Below are 21,650 nucleotides of genomic sequence, written 5' to 3'. Positions count from 1 at the left end.
ATTTCTGGCGTCTGCGTCGACACAATTTCTGTTTTGTTTTTTTTTTAATTTTTTATTAAAGGTTTTTTTTATAACAACAAAAACAAAACAAAACAATACAATACAATAAACACAACAAAAAAACAAAAAAACAAGTACAATTTCAGATCTTATTTTCTTGTACCTTACTTCCCCGACTTCCTCATGCCTCCCTTTTCTGTATTCCAATTTCTAATCATTTATTCAGCAAATCTTCCCTTATTTTAACTTAGTTTGATCTTACTTATTCTCCTTATCTTATCCATTACCAATAGTAACCATTTATTTTCTAATCCAACATCATTTTAACTTTCATTAATTTTATAATATTTCTTTAAATAGTCCTTAAATTTTTTCCATTCTTCTTCCGCTGCTTCTCTTCCCTGGTTTCGGATTCTGCTCGTCATCTCTGCCGTCGACACAATTTCTGGGGTCTGTGTCTGCGCAGACATAATTTCCAGCGTCTGAGCATGCACAGACGCGATTTCCGGCACCACAGAAGCGAGTTGCCACACTGTGTCGGTTTAGTGCAGCTCGCGGGGACTCACCGAGGCAGCTCAGTTTGGGGGTGGCTCGTGGGCCGGTTAAATGACCCCCAGGGGCTGCTTGTGGCCCGCGGGCCTTAGGTTGCCTACCCCTGGTTTAGGATCACAATCTCAGGCAGCTTCACATAGCTAGCTGGGGATAAGCCAAGCCCTTAATGAGACGAAAGGTGTTGATGGCCCATCTAAGAGGAATCCTTGGGCCTGGGCAGACAGAGGTTGCCAAGGTGATGGTGTGAGGTGACAGGAAAAGAGTGTCTTTAGGAAGGTGTGCTGGGAACATGACGGGGGATCAATGAGAGATGCCCCCAATCTTCCCTTTCTGTGACACACTGAGTGACATTTTGGAGTCATTTTGGATTCCGGCACCGTGCATGCATGCACAATCACATGTCTTTTGGACATGCATCAATTGGCCATTTCCTGTACTCAGAACAGAACAGAGAAGTAAGCCTCACTTATTTCTGTGGCTAATAGCCAAGTAACTGTGCATAGGATTGCTGCCTTATATTATTAATGTGTTAATAATACAGTAGTTCCTCTGCTCTGATGGGGATCTCCTCTCGCCCAGAAATATTTAGATTTATATTCTCAGATACCTGCAACATTCTCACAAAGAAAATGGAGAATTCGCTCAGGGTTCTGCCTGGTTTTCTGCATATCAAATGATAGTGGGTGCTCCAGAACCTCGAAAATAGGACACCTGGTATGAGGGGGGAAAGTAATTTATAGGGATTCATTTTTTTTAAAAAAAAGGATGTATGTCAATGGAAAGGTCTCTGGTGCCTTCCAAAAGGATGCTCAGCACATAATTTCTGTCCTACCTTTGCATCTGCGTTATTCTACCACAGGGGACTACATCTTGGTTGTCATGACAACAGTGACGGAATGGCAGCCTGCTGCATCATCGCACCATCTCCACAAGATGCTATGGTGAGATGCTCTGGGAGAAGCTTACCAAAGGAGATGCACGTCAAAAATACCGTTTCCCTTTCACCTCGATTTTCAGCATGCTTCACACCCACAAATAGAAGTGAAGGAAGGAAATGGTACCTGTAGGTTTTCACAAAAGGAACCTTTGCAGTGCTGGAGCCTGAGGACAAAAGGGCAATAGGGGAATTTATGGTTCTGGAGATTCACCAAGTCAGAGGTTGTTAACAATTGTGAGTGCTCTGCTTACTGACAAGGATTTTAACCTCTGAGAAAAAGAAATAGATTTCATCACTGTTCTGTGAGTATTGACCATATCACATGTATTTTGAAGCTGAAAATGTTTAATTGTCTTGTTCCATGTGTTGGTGACCTTAGAGGGAAAATAATTGGGCATAACGCCTTTTGTTGGAGGGATTCTGTGAATACACTGTAAGGGGCGGGTCAGGGCATACAGTCAGTGTTGTAAACAGAAGCTAGAGGTCTACGCTGGAGTTGGTTTGATAATGATAATTGACACTTACATGTGCATTGTGGTTTGCAGAGTTTCATAAGTAAATGTATGTTTTTTGGAGCTTGTATACAATCCACATTCAGCAGTGGATGAGAAAACATTAAAAAGGGAAGAGGTCTTGCAGGGACGGTCACTAGTTTTATGTGTGTGTATGTGTACACACACACACACACACACATGCATGATGCCTTAAATACTAATTTAAACTGAGACAGGTCCCTGCCCTAAGAACTTTGCAATCTAAATTTCAAGTAAACAGGGGACAGAGAGAGACAAAGGCAGCTATAACAGGGGAAATATTACGTATACACAAATGTGGTTATGGGGCAATGCAGTCCTGTGCATGCTTATTCAGAAACAGGTTCCATTGTGCTTAACAGGGCTTACTGTATAGTAAATGTGTTTAGGTTAAGGCCGCGATGCAAAACAAACTTATTAGGAGTAAGTCCTATTGCATACAGAGTAAACATGCAAATTATTGCAGTGTTGGGCTTAGTTTTCTTTATGCTGTGAGGACTAAAGACCACAGCTCTCCATTCCAGGGAAAGTTCGCTTCTGGAGCCCTGATGAGAGCAGACCCCAGCCCTAGGGGGTTTGCAGCAGTGTGTATACCAGACTCCAAAGTGTACTGGTGTCCACGCATCCAGCCTCAACTGTATGCATTTTATTTCCTTGGTGTCCTTTGAGATCAAAGAGACTGAAGCACAAAGGGTTGCAGTTGCTTCATACCAGCATGATAATGTTACAGTGAGCCTCAAGTGACTTGTGCCTTACAGACCCAGAGATGCCAGCATGGATCTATGCCAACTGTTCCTAGGAGGAGCACACTCAGTTCTTCTCATGTGCATATACACACACACATGCACAGAGAGAGGCATGGACTTGTAGCATGCACAGGCTCCAAAGTGATAGCACACCTGCTAAGAATTGTACTACCAGAGTTCAGTACAAAATGGGAGAGAGGTACAGGAGGGTAGACCAACCTTTGTACCATGGCTGGGCCTGGGGTGCTCTCCCTTCTGTGCTTAAGCAGTTGTGCCACGACCTTTTGTTCCATTTCAACACCCCTGGGTCATCTTCACTAAATGGATAGCTTATGTACTGAATTCTTTACCAAGGATGCGGTGATGTCCCGTGGCTGATGAGATGGCTTTAAAAAGAAGTTTGACCCATTGCTGAAGGATAGGTCTGTCAGTGGCTGTTAGATGCAAGAGCTAAATACATCCAGAGATAAGATGCCACTGGATACTAGTTGTTGAGAAGGGCTTGTTGCCTTCATGACATTCCTTTGGGTTCCCTGGAAGCATCTAGCTGTCCACTGTGAGAAATACGATACTGGACTTGCTAGATGGACCAATGGCCTGGCCCAGCTGTTATCACTTGATTAGGCAGGGTGGTGTTGCCCTGCCACCATCTGGAGGGCCTTCTTGTCCCTAACAGCTGTGCATGAAGGATGTTGCCCAACCCACTGGGAAGTAAAGGGAAAACACTGCGATCCAAAGCAGGATATGTCTATTTCCTGCCTGCAGTGGCTATGAAACTTGGAGCAAAGCTCATTGTGTATCATAATGTGAATTCTGAAAGACAGGAGGAGTTTTACATGTTTTACGCCTCGCATGTCTTCTTTGGAAGCAGTCTGACATGCAGGTGAGCTTTTTGACATTACATTTGTGCACTTTTTAAGGGGAAAGGTGTGCGAATAGTAAAACACAGTCAAGGCCTTCAAAGCAACGTGGGAAATATTCCAGCCCAAATAGTGTTGTGAAATGTCGTGACAGCGTCTGGCAGCAGCTCTCCAGCGTAAGGCAGATTTATTCCCATCACCTGCTATCTGGAGATGCCAGGGATTGAATGCATGCAAAACAGGTGTTCTGCCAGCAAGCTGTAGTCCCTTACTTCAGGTACAATTGCTGGCAGGTGATCATTCTAATTTTTGTGCCTTGAAAATGTTTACCTGCTACAAATCAAGGCACAAGAGCAAGTCAGGTGGCTGTTTTGTGGTCAGGTGGCAATCCTCCAAACGATATTCTCCCCGCACCCCCCCCCATATAACTCCAGAATAGCATAGCAAAAAAAAAAAACAGGACCTTTTCCCAATGAACTTAGAATCTTAATTGTAGAAGGCAAGGAGATACAAAGAGAAGACAGAGCCAAGGGTTGACTGTGAGCGAATGAGTATATATGCACCCATATATACATACACATATAAACACTGAAATATTTCATTTTCTTTGCGTGGTTTCCTCCCTCAAAAAAATTGTTAATAGATGCCCTTCACCAAATTTGGTTCCAAGGTGATTTGCAAAATATGCAGTGAAATCCTAAACGAGTTTGCTTAAAAATAAGCTGCATTGTATGAAATGGTTCTTTCTGCCTGGTATGTGTGTTTAGGGCCGCATCCCAAATATGCAGCAAAATAAAACTTTTTAAAAAATCAGATAACGAAACAGAGATTCTCAACTCATGGATGGACCATGTTTGATTCCATGACAGCTGAAAACCTCAGTGTTTGGCACAGATGAGACCTCAGATCAGCAAGGGAAAAAGGGGGTTGGCTAGCTCAACCCAGTCCATGGACAAAAGGGAAATGTATGCACATAACTCCTGTCAATGCTAATGGGAGTCACGAGATGAAATTCCCTAAGCACCAAGAGCCAAAGCCGCCCCCTCAATGTGCAAGCAGCATAAAGACGTGTCTGTGTGTGTGTTGGCATGGCCGAGGGCCTAATGTGGAAGAATAATAGACATCAGAAATGGACATGAATTATTTGTTCATCTTGCCCATCCCCATGGAAATTGCTCCAGAATTATTCTCTGCTTTGTGTTTTTGGGGAGTCCTGCCCGCTCAGTATTTAAACAAACATACATACAAAGCTGATCTTTCCCCAGTCTCTTTTTAGACAGCTCAGCAAATCCAGGCAACAGATACTCTTGCAAGTCAGTTCTTATTGAATCCAAGTCTCTTCTTGCATCATTCCCCAGCCCTGTTTGTTTTATTCATCACATCTTGTTTCCTGCTGTTCCAACCAAGGAGCTTAGCACAATGCACAAGGGGCTATGCCATTGTCTCATCACACCATGGCTGCTAGATAGCTTAGGCTGGCACAAGGCCATCCAGAGAACTTCAGCAGGGATCAGAACTTGTGTTCCAAGACTAACACTGTATCAATCCTATACACATTTACTTAAGCACCATTGAACTCAATGGGGCCTACTGCCGAATGGGTATGACAAGGGTTACGCTGTTATTGTAGCATAAGCTCTTGTGGACTAGAATCCCCTTCATCAGAATGCTATGTTAATTAAAGTGACCGTTTGCAGCAGCATTAATTGAAATGCAGAAAAAGAAAAAAACATGACTGTACTTTTCTAATTTTATATCTGCCAGCTGCAGATAACACTGCGTGCATCTGATGAAGGGGACTGTAGTTCACAAAAGCTTATGCTGAATGTATTGGTTTTTACGATACAGCATATATTTATGCAACAAGCACAAGGCTCTTTATCTGTTATTGCTGAATGTGTTTTGAGTCACACAGCTTCTATAATAAGTACAAGCAAGTACACTGTGGGACTGAGCTTCTGTTAAACATTCTTCCATTCTAAACAGAAGGAAACTGTTGTGTTCAGTTTACTAACATGCCCTGCTTCAGAAGAAGCCAGTGCTGTCCAAGTTACTGCCGGCTACAATTAATATAATGTACAACCATATTCAGCAATGTGTATTGGTGGTCGGTGCACATTAGGTGTGTTACATGATTGAGTGTGCTTATTCTCCTCCATGGAATTTGGAAGTACTTACAGTTTGTGACTTCTAATTTCCAGAACCAGAAACCCTTTTCTGTATTAAAGCAACCTTATTCAGCTTCTACAGGGATCCTATTTATTGGCTCCTTCTTAAAAGGGGTGGAGTCTTCCTAACCCCTTGGTGAGTCCCCACCCCCTTAGAGAGTAGCAGCTTGTATGGATCAATTAAAAGGGCAAAAGGAAGGAGTTCCCCTCCCCTTAGGAAGTTTGAGTGTGCTAGTTTTGATAACTAAAATAGCAGGGGTTGCCTTTACATATTTTTATGTTAGTAGTTTTAGACTTTTTCCTTTCCTACAGGTAATGAGAATAAGAATTTGAATCCAAGTTGTAAAAAGAAAAATATATGAGAAGAGTATTTATTGCAAATCAGCATCTGTTTCACCCCAAAGGATATGTTTCAAAGGTAGATTCTTTTCGCTTAAAAAAAGGTAAACAAAAACAATGTTTGCTTTTCCTGCTTGTATTTCTGAAGCGGTGGTGGTATTATTCTGTGGTTATTGATTGTCTTGTTTGCCACTGATAATATATTTTGGCTCGGCATTGTATAATTTAGCTATCTAGGTTTTGTATCTTTAACTTGAGGTTGATTCAAGGGTTGGTATGCTTTTGCTGTGGCCCTACACAGCAGTAGGGGCTAGTGGACCTGCAGCAATGAGGCAGTGGACACACACACTGAGGAAAGAGGAGTCCATGGAGGGGGTCTTGTATTGGACCCTCCAAAATCTGGAACTTTAGGTAGTTAAATTTTAATTTTGTTTTTGGACCGATGGTCTGTGATAAAGGATGTGTTCTTCTGTTGTTTGTTTCTCTGGCTTCTGTATGCTTTATATCCTTTAGTGCAGCTCCTGTATATAGTACGTTCTCTTTCTGTCTTTCTGGTGGCAACACAACTCATCTGACCATATATTTTTTATTGCTTGCTAGAAGTTAACCTTGTGCTCTTTCAAAATGGGCAGCATTCATGCAAATCTTTAATGCAGAAAGGGAGCAAGTTTGCAATCATTTCCCCCTGCCGCATTCGTTAGACAGTCAAATTGGGAATAATCTTTCCTGGCTATAACACACCAAGTATTGTTCTGCTAGTTGGATCAAAACTGCCGGGTTGCACAAAAGAAGTATTCTACACAGGACTTTAACAGTTATGCTAAGGAGTTCTCTTTCCATCATGGTGGGCTGTAAGAGAGAAGTGTTATGTGTAATAGGTTGGAGTGGGTGGGGAAAGGGAGAGTGGCTATTTGAAGGGAAGGGTAATGGGTCAAATTGAACCTCTTTTGTGTTGGGTTGAAATCTAACACAGAATTGAGATTTAATTTTTCCACACATAAGAAATTCAAAACTGTTAAAGCTAAGAAAATGTTGACCTAAATGGTCTTAAATGCTAAACTGAATTTAGACCTGAAGCATTCTTGCTGCAGAAACTGGAGATATTTGATGCTAAAAATAAAATTAAAATCCAGTTCTGTTGACGTATCAGATGTGTACAGTTGTCGTGCTTTGTGTCAACTTCTCCTCTTCCTTTTTCTCTACAAAGGTAATCTTAGTCAGGGGGGATTCCTTATTGTAGTCTGGGGCATGCATCCTACAATTTAATCATTCAGTATTTTCCTGTTATTGAACATGAATTAGGGTATGATGAGTCACTGTATTTGTAACAAAGAAAGATTTATCACAGAAAGCTATTTTAAGGCCTCACTCACTTAAAAAAAACAACAACCCAGAAAAAAGCTATGTGTCTGCCAGTTTCAGAAGTCTTATTCCAGGGAGACAAAATGTTTAAAATATATTTCCATGATCATCTAATGTTATAAAATCCATCAGGTAGTGATTGGTGCAATCTGCTGTGCCTCTACCTAAACCTAACTAAAAAGTCTAAACCCCATTATCTGTACACACACACACACACATTTTGGGAGTGGAGAGTACAAACTTCTTTGGTTCAAAATTATGTAATTATTTTAGAGAGAGCCATTAGTCAAGAGAGCTCCCTGCCTTGAACTTAAAATCCAAAATTTGACAAAGAAGAAACAAGGGGAAGGAAGAGTAAACAATGAAAAGCATGCAGTTATTTTAATAGCATATACTTATGATACTTATGCTTGGTTACAGGCTTAATGTCCTGGGACCTGGGGGGCTGTGACAAAGGTTTGTTTTGCCTCTCCCTCCTAGAAAGAATACATATAAGAACTTGGTAACTAAGAATTTTCCCCATCTCCCTCCCAATCATTTTTGTTTTCCTGCAAACCTGAGTGTTTTAGTTTATTGTATTGCTTTGAACCGTATTGGTTTTTAAGATTATAGATTGCTGTGTGGGTGCCTTTGCTCAGAGAAGTGACCCTTCAGTCCACAAGACAAGTGTGCAACAAGCCTGACATCCACAGTGAGAAACTGGGTCCTCCCTTAAAGAGGGCACGTATTGCAGTGAGACCTGGAAACTGACACCCTGTGTTGTGGGTGGGTACAATTGGTCAGCCACAACACCCGATTGGTAGGTCCCTCGTAGCTGGGTGCAATCTGGACAATGGGATGCAGTCCAAATGGTTCAAGGGACCTATTTATACCCATGCACGTAACCCAGAGCTTCCTCTTTCGGTGCATGCATTCGGAACACCCACCCACCTCTCCCTATTTTTAGGGCTTTGCGCTTGACCTTGCTATGCTATTCCTGCATGGCAGGAATTTCCCCCACTTGGCTGATTGGCTGTTGCCATTTGGGTTTCGCCTGCCGCATAGCAAATTGTCACAACTTGTAAGGTTGCGGATAGGCTCTGGTTCAGGTGATAGGGATGGGAGAATGCTCTCGCCATCCCTATGTGAATGGAATTTCATTAAAGGAATCCAGGGACCCAATGGTTTGGTCAACCCCTGAGAGGGGGTTGTGCCCGTCCCTGAATCCAGGGGAACATTTGGGTGGCAGAGAGAGCCTGTTCCCGGCTTTCCGCTTATCCAGGTGTTCACCCTTGGCTGACCTATGCTGGAACCCTGGGTCAGCGCTACCTGCATGGCAGGGAGCTAGTCGAACCAGAGCCTATGCAACCATTCACTTTCTGTAATCAATACAGTTGTGGCCTAAATTCTGCCAAAAAGAAAAACTAAAATTTGAGTCAAGTGTGAATTTATTTAGGGGGATGGTTTCTGGGTCTGAACACGCAAAAATGGGTACTAGTGATCTGTTATGGCAATGTGATGGCTTGAGATAATGGGTGGGTATGGAACAGAAAGGTTGAGGGTGGCAATTAACACGGGAAAACAAGAAAATAAAACGTTAAATTATAATAGGAATTTAGTGTTTTGGTATAGTGTGCTGTATATTTCTTCACTTTTCTGGCTTTTAAAAAATTCATCTTTTGAAGTGTAGTAGCAGTGAGAAGGCTGAGCAGTGGGGAAACAGCCTAGAATGTAGGTATTATTCTTAATGTTCTTCTCTGTTTACTTTGGCGTGGTCCAGTCTATAGAGATGTTTCAATAGTAGTTAAGTACAAGGCCCCAATAATTCACCTCTACAACCTCCTCCTTGTCAAGGGCAACCTTCATAGGCCTCCTTCATTTGGCCGGCAGCAGGGGTCAGCAAACTTTTTCAGCAGGGGGCTGGTCTACTGTCCCTCAGACCTTGTGGGGGGCCGGACAATATTTTGAAAAAAATTAATGAATGAATTCCTATGCCCCACAAATAACCCAGAGATGCATTTTAAATAAAAGGAAACATTCTACTCATGTAAAAACATGCTGATTCCCAGACTGTCTGCGGGCCAGATTTAGAAGGCGATTGGGCCGGATTCGGCTCCCAGGCCTTAGCTTGCCTACCCATGGCCTACAATTAGTCAGCTACAGCTGGTTGTTCCTCAGACAGAATGATAATGCCTTGGTGATAGCTTCTTCTTTCCCTTCCTGTTTTAAAAATATAAAGGTGCCCTTATAGAGTTTTTAAATTAATAGATATTCCCTTATATTGGACAGTTGTCAGCAACCTATAGTGTACAGAGACATGCCCTAACATGTCACATGCGGCTGCTAGAGGCGGTAGCTTAAAACTCTTATGAGGAGGTTCTGTGGAATCTTAAAACTGTGTTTTCCTAATTCCTGTTTACCTTTATTTCTGGGTCCAGGGATGTTATACTTGTCCTTGCTTCCTTTTAATTACACACATGGAAACTCTTAATATTTAAGTTGATATCTGGAAATAACGGGGATTTATTGTTTTGCTGAAATTCCACACTTCCTCCAGAAATGTGGCATACAACGTTGCATTGTCAAAGATGCAACTCCAGATTTTTGTTTTCTCCTTTGGTTCTATGGATTAACCTTCCTATTATTCCAGTAAAGTACCTGTAGGGAACTGACATCGGAGCCAGGAGTGGAGGCAAGGCTCCCAAGCGATGCCGGAGAAGGGCCCAGCAGGGAGAGAGGGGACTCATCGGCTGGGGAAGGAAATCAGCGTAACACCAGGGATAAAGGGGGGCGGATGGGGGAATCGGTGAGGGGGCTCCAGGACTCTTCGCCGGAGACCAGCGGGGAGAGCACAGGTCCTCCGCTACCCACACCCACCCTGCGCAGAAGACTTCCGCGCAGGGAAAGTAGGCGTAGACTTGGCGTCAAAGAACTTCTTTGCTGGAAGAAGTTCAAGAAACGCCCACTGACGGATTCTGCTAGCGACTGAAACAGCCACGAAGTGAAGGGCTGTCCAGCCAGGAAAAGGTTTAACCAGGCAACCTCGCCAAGAGTGGCGGCAACTTACGCACGAGCAACCCCATATAACCATTACAGTACCATATAGTAATTAATGTCAATATTTGATTGGGCTTCAGAAGCTGACAATGCTGCTAACTCGCGTTCTAATTTATTTATTTATTTATTTATTTTTTACAAATATGGACACTTGCCCTTCAGAATTAAGAGCTGCCCTGTCAAATGTGACCAGCTTCAAAAGGAAGTTTATGATAGTAGATGACAAGAGAGGGCTTTCCCAAATAACTCTGTAAGTGTTTGCCATCAAAGGATCCCTTGTTATTGCTAACACAATGATGCATTATGCTGGGTGTTTAGAATTTGACAGCAGTGCTCCCCCCCCCCCCGTAGTAAGTTTGCATCACTTATGAACTTGGCTACTGTTCTTCCAATTCTGTGTATCTCTTGCTGTATGTTGTTGTTTACTGTAGTGAGACAAGTCAAGGGAGCTGAATGAGGACACCATGTTGCCAGTCCTGTTGAACTTGGAATAGGTTGTGTGGATGCAACTGCTAACAGCTTTGGTTTTAATTACATAGTTTGTGTAAAATATTTCTTGGTGGTAGTAGGCAGTGGATTATATTAATCACTCCTTGTGTTCTGACAAATTCCAGAAGAACAGCCTAGTTAGGACATAGCAGCTCATGCCACAATAAAGCATAAGCTGTGTAGGGATGATAACATTAAGAACTATGGCAGAATTATGTATATCTATAATGTACATACACAAATGCTCTCCTCTAGTGCTCTTACTGCTCAGCAACTAGATACCTCTGGGCCAAATCCTTACCTCTTAAGGAACATCAGTGGGCCCAGTATACAGGAAGGGTCTAGTAGTTGTTTGGCAACATGGGTTGGGTTGCAGTGTACTCTGAAGAATAGTGCTGGTGGAAAACCTAATCCTCCGTCACATTCTCAAAATGACCTCTCTACAATTTTTATATTATTATTTTCTTGATACTTTTTATCCTGACAAAGTGCTCAAAGGGCATACAGTGTCAGGCTTCGTGGAATTGGCTTCCTCTCCTGTGGCAGTAAATGAGCAGATCAAACGAAAGGGAATTCTTACCAGTTAGTTTCTTTAATAAACACGGCGAAGGACAAAAGAAAGCATCTAAACAGAGTGGTGGTGCTCCCAATTAAGGTCACTCCTCGCTCCATTCCTTTTAATCCATGTCACTCCTACATTTTGTAATCCGTGTTTGTACCCTCTGCACTTTCTGTTCTGACGCTTTCTGAGCTCTCCGAGACTTTGGGGAAGGGGTGTGTGTGGATACTATCCAGAGACTGTGAATCTGTTAACTCACTCTCTCCTAGTGTTTCTTCTGCAAGATGTTCCCCATCCAGTATTTCCCAGCTTCTGCCTTCTGAACTGTGCCCCTCTGCAAACCACTGCTCCAAATCTATACTGTCCTCCTGCTCCTGGGAAGATTCAGGATCAGGAGGAGGGGGTGGCTCCCACCATTCTTCCTCAGTGTAGCCCACCTCAGCACCGTCCCTGACATACAGTGGTGCAGCAAATTGGAAGGGAGACTGCGTGTTGAGATTCCTGCATGGCAGGGGCTGGACTAGATGAACCCTGTGAGTTAGGTAAGGCTGGGATAGTGGTGGGCCCAAGGTAAACCAATGTGCTTTATGGTTGAACTGGGGATTTGGAGTTGGGTTTCCATAGGCCTAGTCCAATACCCTAACCAGTACCTCACACTGAGCTTTAGACCAGGGTTTCCCATTTGAGATGGTTCAAAATTACTGAAACCCGCCAAAATAATAATAATAATAAATAAATTTATTATTTATTTAAAAAATAAATAAATAAATAAATAAATAAATAAAATAGTAGTATGGTGCCAAAGCGAGTCACAAAACAATGGCAGTTTTTCACAATCATCTGGCAGTTAATTAAGATCATAGTCTACTAATTAACTTGCCTTCCTTTGGAAGTTACAAAATTCTTTGCTGTAGGGTTTTCCTTGTGACAAAGAGTTCCAAAGCCCTGTGACTCATGCTAAGTACAGGCACTTATTGTAGAGAAAGGTGGGGAACCGCTGACTCACAGGCCAGACTTGGCCCACTAGGCATTGTCACTTGGCTTGCAAAGCTGTTTGGGGCAAGCCACACTCGCCCCGATGTCAGACATGATGTCAGGTGTTGACAGGTAAGAGCAGAGCTCCAAAGAAACAATCAGAAGCTTAAAGTGAGCTGCTGAATTTTCCTTTGTTATTAATTAATTATATTTCCTTCAATACTTTCTCTGGCACTTTCCCCTGAGAACTTCCTCCCCTCTTCCAAACTTCTGCCCACTTTTGTTCAGCAACCAAGGAGTTGCTGCTAAGGGCATTGGTCCAACCAAACAGCTATGGCAGGGCTTGGGACAGGCAAGTGAGGTGTATATGTGAAGCCCTCGAAAAATGGGGGTAGGTGGGACATTTCACCCCAGGCTTTCGCATCTCTAGTGAGGAGGCCCTGGGCAGGCTGTGGCACTGATATCCATCTGAAAGTGGCACAATTCTCACTCGTGGGTCCTGGCTCACTATTTGAGAAACAGCCTTAGACCATTCTAAGAGATGCAACATTACATGGGCTTCACTGATAGATTGGGTTAAAGATATTAGATTTTGTTGTATGAAAAGGGAATGCAGGGGGGAAATGTGCATCATATTTTATTGTAGATTTGGCCAGGGCCTCCCTTGTACTATAATGCAACGTCACAGTATCTATGGAAATTCAGACAAAATGTTGATGTGAATAATCCTGCTGTAGGATTAAAACCAGAGAATAAAGTCCTCTTCAAAGAGCTTGACTGGAGTGTAAGGTTCCTCTAGACTTTAATTGTCAGCTTCAGGCTGACATTTGCTGTGGTTTCTTATTCCTCTAGTGGGAATTGCTTTGGCCATTATTAGCACTTTATTATGATTGCTGATAGGCTGGGGAGGAGGGTGGGCATGTTGGAACAAAGCCCTGCTTCCATAGCTGTGGCAGTACAAAGCTTGCATCTCTCATTCAGTAATGCGAGCATCTGCTTTTGAAAGCATTATTAATTTTTTATTTGGTCTCCCCCCGCCCCCCATGTGTGATTTCCATCTTTTTTCTCCAGCGCTAGTCTTTTAAACAATCTGGCATTTCACAGCAGGGGGTCAAGAACTTGAAGGCTAACCCCCTTAATCCTGGGATTAATTACACAATTATGCAGCAGTCTAGTCACAAACGACTTAAACTGGAGTATAGTAGGAGTTAAGCTAATTTAGTACCACTCTGAGAAAGAATTGAAGCACTGGTCTATAAAGTACAATTGTGCTTAAAGGCTGCTGGTGGCATCCTCTGGGTAATTGCTTTGTGTAAAGACTATAATATGCAGAATAGCTTGCCATGACTGTGTGGAAAACATCTGTACCCCTATGACCAATAGGAACTTCTGTTGGTGTCATTAGATTGCTCATGCAATGTAAACAAGTCATATGGCAAGACACTCTACTTACAACGGCTGTGACACAACAAGGGGAGATATGGCCACATGCAGGGTCCCCCTTCCCGCCATGGCTTCCATGTGGCAGTTCTAGAGTATAGACTTGCCATAGAAGGTGAGAGAGAGAAATAAGACACCTGTTTTAATTCCCACTCTGGGGAAACAAGATTTTAAATTTTATTTCTTGATTTCATTTTTAAACCACCCCTCATCAAGCCAGTGATCCTAGTACAGAATGCATCAAATACAAAATCAAACTAATAATACAACAAATCCAGTAAAAACATTAAAAGCAGTGGGCACAAGTACTCCTCTTGCTTAATTCAAAAGTCAGTTTCCTAACACGCGAAAAATCTACACAATTAAAAAACTGGCTAAAGAGATAAAGTTTTAATTGGCACTAAAAGCCCTCCAGTGCTGTGTTCTAGATTTTTCTCTTTACCCCCCCCCCCATGTTCAATTTACTGTTCCTTTAGTCTAGCAGACTTTCAGTTTTCTGAAGGGTTAAGAAACATTAAGTGGTGCGTTTTTAAAAAATTAACTTTAAGGTACAGGTTTATTTTTGATTACAAATATTGACAGCATGGGATTCCAAAGGGGTCACAGCTGTAGCTCTGAAAGCTGTACCTCCACTTCAGCTAATTGCAGACCCCATTTCTCTTCTGTTTCTCTGTCTACCGTGACTAGCTAGAGAGCATGCCAGTTAGGTACCAGGCTAAGTTCTGGTGTATAAAGCCCTATATAGCCTGGAATACTAGGATGCCGAAAACCTATAAAGAGGTCCATTCTACACAGTGTAGGAATCGGGCCTTGTGGCACCTACTCTTGAGAATTGCTTCACCTTGAATATTAGACAAGGTGCCATCTCTGTTTCTGGCACCCGCCAGATCTTCCCCTTTAAACAAGCCTTTTGAGTTGACATCTTTCCTGGTCTACATCTGTACTGTATTGGAATTGTTTTTAAGAATGCTTTGTTTTGTCACTTGTTGTTTGCTGCCCTGGGTATTTTGGGAGGAAGTATAACTAAATAACTAACCAACCAACCTTCCAAATGTGGCATTGCATACCACAGGATGTAGAGGAGTTCCCAACTATCAAGGCACATTACTGTACTTTGGAAAAATCTCTAGTACAGTAGTCCTAATCAGTTCAGTTCCTCTCATAACACTACTATTTTAATGCTTTAGCTGTGTCAAGCACACATATTGGCAGCTGCCTGAGGCTGTCACCTCACCTTACCTCATGGGTTTGCCAGCCCTGTTAACTAGTGTACCATATCTGGGCTTTTCGCATGGAACTCTTCAGATTTTTTTTTTTTGGGGGGGGGGAGGCATCTAACACAGAATGATCAACCCCTGCAAAACTACATTTCCCATAGTCCCTTGGAGAAAGAAAGCTGACTTCTAGGTTTGTTTTTCCTGTAACACCTCTGTGGAAACGAGCTGCTTGCAAGTTACCACAGTAAGGCAGCAGTCCTATGCTTCTTGAGGAGTAAACTTCTTTGGGATTTGCTTTTGAATGTGTGCACAGGATCGGGCCGCAAGAGGAACTAATGCACCAGCGTAAACGGGGTGGGGGGAGGGTGAGCGAGACTCTTTAGCTGTTTGTATATTGAGAACTCTTTCAAAGCCGTGTTAGTCTGTAGCAGCAGTCAACAGGAGTCTTACGGCACATGAAAGACGGGAAGATTTATTGTAACGTAGGCTTTTGCGAATAACGCTTCATGTACAGTATCTGATTAAGCGGCTTCTAGTGCACACAAGCTTAAGGTAGAATAAAGCTGCAATCCCATTCACACGAAAACTTGATGGAACTCAAACCCAGGGAACTCAGGGCTTTGCTTCTGAAAAGACCGGTATAGCATTGCACACTGGAAGCATTTAGCTTTCGAAGTGCTACAACATTCTCTCTTTCTCTCTGTGTGTATATATATGTTTTGACCCTAATTTCTAACGTTCCCCCCCCCCCGAAGCGCGGTGGTTCAAGGGCACTGCGTATATTCGAAAATCCTTCCTTAAACTTTTAGCCGTTCCTGATACAAAGCGCCCAACGGCTCTCGCAAGCAGAGCCGTTGCCGGCGCAATAATTCCGAGCCCGCTTCCTACAGCCGCCGCCTCTCCTACTCCCTCTTGTGCTTTTTTGGCTGGTGTTGCTGTACTGTATTGAAATGGCATTGAAAATTATTGGATAGCTGGAGGTCAAGGTTGCTCTCTTCCCACGTAAGAGGCTGTGACGTGAACAGGGTGTGTGCTGCTTTCTCTCTTTCTTTCTCCCTCTCCCCCCTTTTCTTTCCTCTCCTCCTTTCCTTGGGACTCCTCCAGACACCTGAACCGCCCTCCTCCGTTAGCCTCTGCCGCTTTAAATGCATTGCGCCTTGGCCCTGCTGCAGTCCCTTGAGCGGCTTCCCATTGGCCGCTTTGCTTCGCGTCTCCGCGCGGCGGCCAACCGCCGCCTTTGCTTTTTGTATCACAATTCGGACCGCACCACCGCCTCTCCCGGCGGAGGGGTGTGCGAGCGGACGCGACCAACCCCGAGACGCCGCTCCCTGTCCCCATTGGCCGCCGTTGGCTAATTCCCGCTCCATAAACCTCGGAGCGGAGCGGCGCGCGTGCTTCTTTAAGAAGCGGGGAGGACGAGCTGGCCCCGTCCGCGTCCCTCGTGCCCAGCAGCAGCAGCGGGCAACGGCTGCCAAGGTGTGTGCGAGCCTGTCGCTGTTCCTTCCCTCGCCTGCCCGGCGAGGAGAGAGCCTGGAGCGCGTGCAACGCGGAGCGCAGCCGGCCGGAGACCAGAAGCCCCAGGGAACCGGGCGACGGTGCAGCGGGGCTCGCCCTGTGGCTTAACGCGCGCTGCGCGAACTTCTTCTTCCCCCAGCAAGCGGGCACCGGTCATGAGCAAGTACGGGAGGCTGCAATGCACCGGCCGGAGGGAAGGAGGGGGGCAGATCGTTTTCCCGCGGCTGGATTCCAGCTCCAGGGTTGAGGATCGGGGCTGGCGGAATAGTGGGGAGGGGTCTCTGCCGGGCTGGCTGTCGCTTTTTCTGCACCGAATTCCCAGGGATCGAGGGCTTTAGTGGGGTGGCCTGCTCCTCCATTGTTGGGGAAGGTGATGCCTTTGGGAAGGGTGTTTTCTGCATGAAGGTTTCTGGTTCTGCTGGCTGCAGAAGAGCGTGGTTGCCGCTCTTTTTTTAAGGGAGGGGACGCGGAGGCGGTTTATTGGGGTTCCTTTTTTACAAAAGAAAGAAATGGGAGCAAGGAATCCTCTTCTCCCCACAACCTTAGATAATAGCAGGAGGAGCGCCCTCCTCAGTTCTGCTCAGAGCAGAGAGCTTCCCTGCTGTGATGTGTGTTGCTGCGGGTAAAGGGGGGGGAGGAGTGGGTTTTTAGGACGTTCGTGCATTCTCTATTATGAAAACATTCCTCCGCTCTCTGCATTAATTAATGCAAAAAAAACCCACCCGCAGTCTTTTGGGATTCCCTACGTGTGCGATCAATAAAAGTGGACCGGAAACCTCTGCTTCACACACAGAGTATCGGAGACAAGCCAATCCTTTCCGTAGTGTCGGGATAGTATTGCGTATCACTGGTAGCTGGCAGATAAAGAGTAACAGATCCGCATTAACACCGCGGCAAAACATGTGTCTGATTGCCCTGCCTAAAGCGCAACGGCAAAGCCGAAGCCCTGATCTAGGCACGTCTCCAAGCGTGTCCTGTGTTTGAGGATTGTGTGGGATAAGATGCATATGCAGAAATTCTCAGCCTTTTGTGCCTGACTGCTTTCCATGTACTGGCATTCACCAGCATGGGAAGGGCTCTGATGTACTTAGTAAGGAGTGTTGGATTTCTAAAACGAGCCAGCTTTAAGCTTGCCAGATTGTTGCACTTCTTCTCTGCAAAAGCTCTAAATCTGGGTTTTGCAAAGGCTGGTTATGGGATACTCTGACTGTCTTCAAAGGCAGTTTCAATCTCTGTTACTTACTATACGTTCTTTGTGGATGAACCGTGGGGTCGGGTGCATCAGAAGTTTCCTGGGCAATGAACTCTTCTTGAAACTGAACCCTAATATTTTGCCGTCCAGGCTTGGAGGGACAAGATTAGGCCATTTAGTGGTCTCAAGGGCAAATTGGTCTTGAAGAAATCCTGTTCAAGTGAGCTCTTTGTCTGAGAGATTTGACAGAGGTGCAGAGTTTTGAAACAGGGCCCTGTGCTATTGGTGAAGAGCTTCGTCTGGTACCAAGGGGATGTTATTCAGCAAGAGCAACCCTTTGTTATTTTATCTGTGCAAAATGTGCGAACATTTCTAAAGTCCCAAAGGCTGCAGAAAACCCTTGTTGGTTACTTGTGTGGATAAAGCCAAGGTGTATTTGAATGGGAGGAAATAATCACTTGTAGACCATATATCAGCCACAGCATAGTGGAAGATGTGTTTGGGGAAGATTAATCTCTCCCCCCCCCCCCTTTGAGGAAAAGTTCTATGTGTGCCCTTTACTTGGGAGCACAGCAAGTCAGAGAAGAAGGGAAGCAGATTTTTAGAACTGGAAAGAGGCAAGCTTTTTGTAACTTCTTGTAGGTGAATTTATTTTTGCATGGCTGCTTGATGGGGTTGTATTGTTTCGAATGAAGTAAGGATTTATAAGGAATGACATTTGTTGAATTTGTAAACAATAAAACTTCCCTTATCTGGTGTATGCTCCCCTTCCCCGATTGTTGAGTGTACTGTGTTCCACTATTTACTCCAGACAGTTTTATATTGCACAGAAACACTTTTGTGTGGGACTAGGCATGCATGTGTCCACGTGCTATATTTCAAACAGTTAATATTTGGAAGATAATCTTATTTGCCTTGCATATCTTGTCTAGATGTGTTTACAGGAGGTATCTTACGATGCCCTTCATTCTGGGCAGAGAACAATGCAACCAGTTATGATTGATTGCCTTTTTACAGAGTCTAATGTGATAGCTATCCATTAACTATGGGAGAGACAGAAGGGACAGATCCTTGCCAATTCTATTGTGTGGGAAACTACAAAGAGATATTAGTACTGAAAGCAGTGAATTATGCCAAATACCTACTTAAATCCTGGAGTGTGCCAGATGAATTTTCAAGCACTGTCTTGTTTTGGAACTGCTACATCTAGGGGTTTTATGGTTAAAATTCAGATTGGGGGCGGGGCTAGGTTTTTCTCTATCTCTCTCTGCGGAATTTGAGGTTCTGAGATCTCCATACTATGAGGGTTGTCAATCAGTGTGTTCTAGTTGGGATTGACTGTTTCAAGATGTAATTTGGTTATGTATGGAAAAATGCAGTTTTACAAAGGTGCCTATCCCTAACCCCATAATGTATAGCTAGATTTACCAGGTGCTCTGTAATCTCCGAAACGACTTTAGGCTCCTGCTGCACTCCTATGAATGAAAGAGCAACCTGAGGGAATTCAGGAAGCCTGGTAGAAGCACTGGGTGGTATTCAACTAAGTTTTACTCAGGGTAGACTTCTTGAATTTATTGAACTGAATTTAGGCATCTTCATTAATTTCAGTGCATCTACACAGCAAAACTTGGTGAAATAGCAACCATTGTTCTTTGTGTACCCTGTGCTTTCCTCACCATACAGTCTTTACTCAGTGAAGACATCTGAAAATGCTCTCCATTCTGAGTGACCTTGAGACAGTCACTATCTCTCAGTGTAAACTACCTCACAGGGTTGTTGTGTGTTTATGTTGACTGCAAGACCAAACCATTTATGCTTCGTTGAGGGCAAGATGAAAAATTTAGTTAAGTGCACCTGTTACATATATATGGGCCCATTCACACATGTAATATTACCATGCTGGTGGGCTATTAATAGGTGGCATTCTAACATTAACACATTCATGGGCCAGTGTGTACAGTAAGTGTGTGCATGCAGAAAATTTACACAGGTCAGGGCTTTCACCTTCACTTGCATCCATGGAGGTTCATGGGAATTTTTCCGGCATGGAAGAGTAAACCACTGAAATGGGGGATCAGGTGGATTTCTTTTTTAAAAAATGAGAAGAGGAATGTCTGCTATACATGTTGTCACTTACCTCAGGTTTCACAAATGCTAGAAACAAAAGTTGGGAATTGGAGTTATGGTTCATCTGGAGTGGATCTGCCTCCCCCCCCCCCCCAATTTTACATTGGGCCCAACTCTTATGCACTGAATGTAAAACAGGAGTGAGTGTTTAGGATTTGTCAAATAGAAGCAACTGATTGTATGGGCATAACAATCTTTCATGGTCTTTTGGAAGTCATACTACCAGATCTCATAGAGGGCATGTTTACTGTTAAATAGAACACCTTTCTGCATAGGCAGAATTGGGAAGGCCCAATGCTTTCTCATTTCTGTCAGTAACAATTCTCATCTATTGTAGTTGTGTTTGTATTTTAAATTGTTGCAACCTGTCCTGACACCTTAGGGTGAAAGGCAGGTAATAAATTAAATTAAATTAATGGTGATAATAATAATGTTGAAGACATCATTCCTCCTTCCTGGACTTGTAGCTGCCAGCTGCAATGAAGGCTGTGAAGCAGGGATAGTGAAAGAAAGGAAGTAGTAATTTATTTTAATTACTTTTGTTTCCTGCTCTTTCTCCAGTGGCATTTTAGCCTCATGGCATCCCTGGAAGTGAGGTTAGGAAGAGAGTTTTTTCATCCAATGGTACCCTTTACATCTGAGCAGGGATATTTGAATCCAGGATTCTCATATCCAGGTCAGCACCTAGCTACAGTACAACATGGTGGTTTTGTGGCTGTTTTCGTTTCCTCCCGCAAGTGTGGGCTCACGCTGTTAAATGCTTTTCTATACGAAAACATTCTGTATGTACAGAAAAGTGGCAGGCTGGGAAGAGGGGTACCTTCTTCCTCATATGCTACTTGTCTATATGCAGGGGATGTTCAGTCACTTGTGGTGTGAAGTGATAAAATCTAGAAAATCGGGTCCTCCCTTAAAGAGGGCACGTATTGCGGTGAGACCTGGAAAACCGACACCCTGTGTTGTGGGTGGGTACGATTGGTCAGCCACAACACCCGATTGGTAGGTCCCTCGAAACTGGGTGCAATCTGGCCAATGGGAAACAGTCCAAACAGTTCGAGGGACCTATTTATGCCCATGCACGTGACCCAGAGCTTCCTCTTCTAGCACGTGCACTCGGAACACCCGCCCACCTTTCCCTACTTTTAGGGCTTTGCGCTTGACCTTGCTATGCCATTGTGTATTGTCTGTCATTGGGACAGGGGCATGGCAGGAATCCACTTGGCTGATTGGCTGTTGTCATTTGCATTTTGCCTGCCGCGTAGCAAATTGTCACAACTTGTAAGGTTGCGGATGGGCTCTGGTTCAGGTGATAGGGATGGGAGAACGCTCTCGCCATCCCTATTGGAAGGGTATTCCATTAAAGGAATCCAGGGACTCGATGGTTTGGTCAGCCCCTAAGAGGAGATTGTGCCTGTGCCTGAGTCGAGGGCGACATTTGGGTGGTGGAGTTAGCCCGTTCCCAGCTTTCTGCTTATTCAGGTGTTCACCCTTGGCTGACCTATGCTGGAACCCTGGGTCAGCGCTACCTGCATGGCAGGAAGCTAGTCGAACAGAGCCTATGCAACCAGTCACTTTCTGTAATCAATAAAGTTGTGGCCTAAAT

General features: G+C 44.0%; 1 protein-coding gene across 13 annotated transcripts in view; it reads left to right on the top strand.

The window, feature by feature from the left end:
• The first annotated feature begins 1,422 nt into the window (after positions 1 to 1,422).
• The window catches only part of MICAL3 (microtubule associated monooxygenase, calponin and LIM domain containing 3), a 187,220-nt gene continuing 166,992 nt past the window's right edge, over positions 1,423 to 21,650 (top strand). For 4 of the 13 annotated variants that reach the window (XM_053405213.1, XM_053405214.1, XM_053405212.1 and 1 more), the window contains exon 1: positions 1,423 to 1,791. The gene's annotated coding sequence lies outside the window, so the exon portion shown is untranslated. Of the gene's footprint in view, positions 1,792 to 16,508; positions 16,690 to 16,836; positions 16,892 to 21,650 lie in introns of those variants that run through there. The other 9 variants (XM_053405217.1, XM_053405216.1, XM_053405215.1 and 6 more) reach the window with 8 other exon arrangements.

This window comes from Podarcis raffonei, chromosome 10 (genome assembly GCF_027172205.1).
Source record: "Podarcis raffonei isolate rPodRaf1 chromosome 10, rPodRaf1.pri, whole genome shotgun sequence".
Lineage (NCBI taxonomy): Eukaryota > Metazoa > Chordata > Lepidosauria > Squamata > Lacertidae > Podarcis > Podarcis raffonei.
The sequence above is the reverse complement of the archived record's forward strand: the minus strand, read 5'-3'. Positions and strand labels throughout refer to the sequence as shown.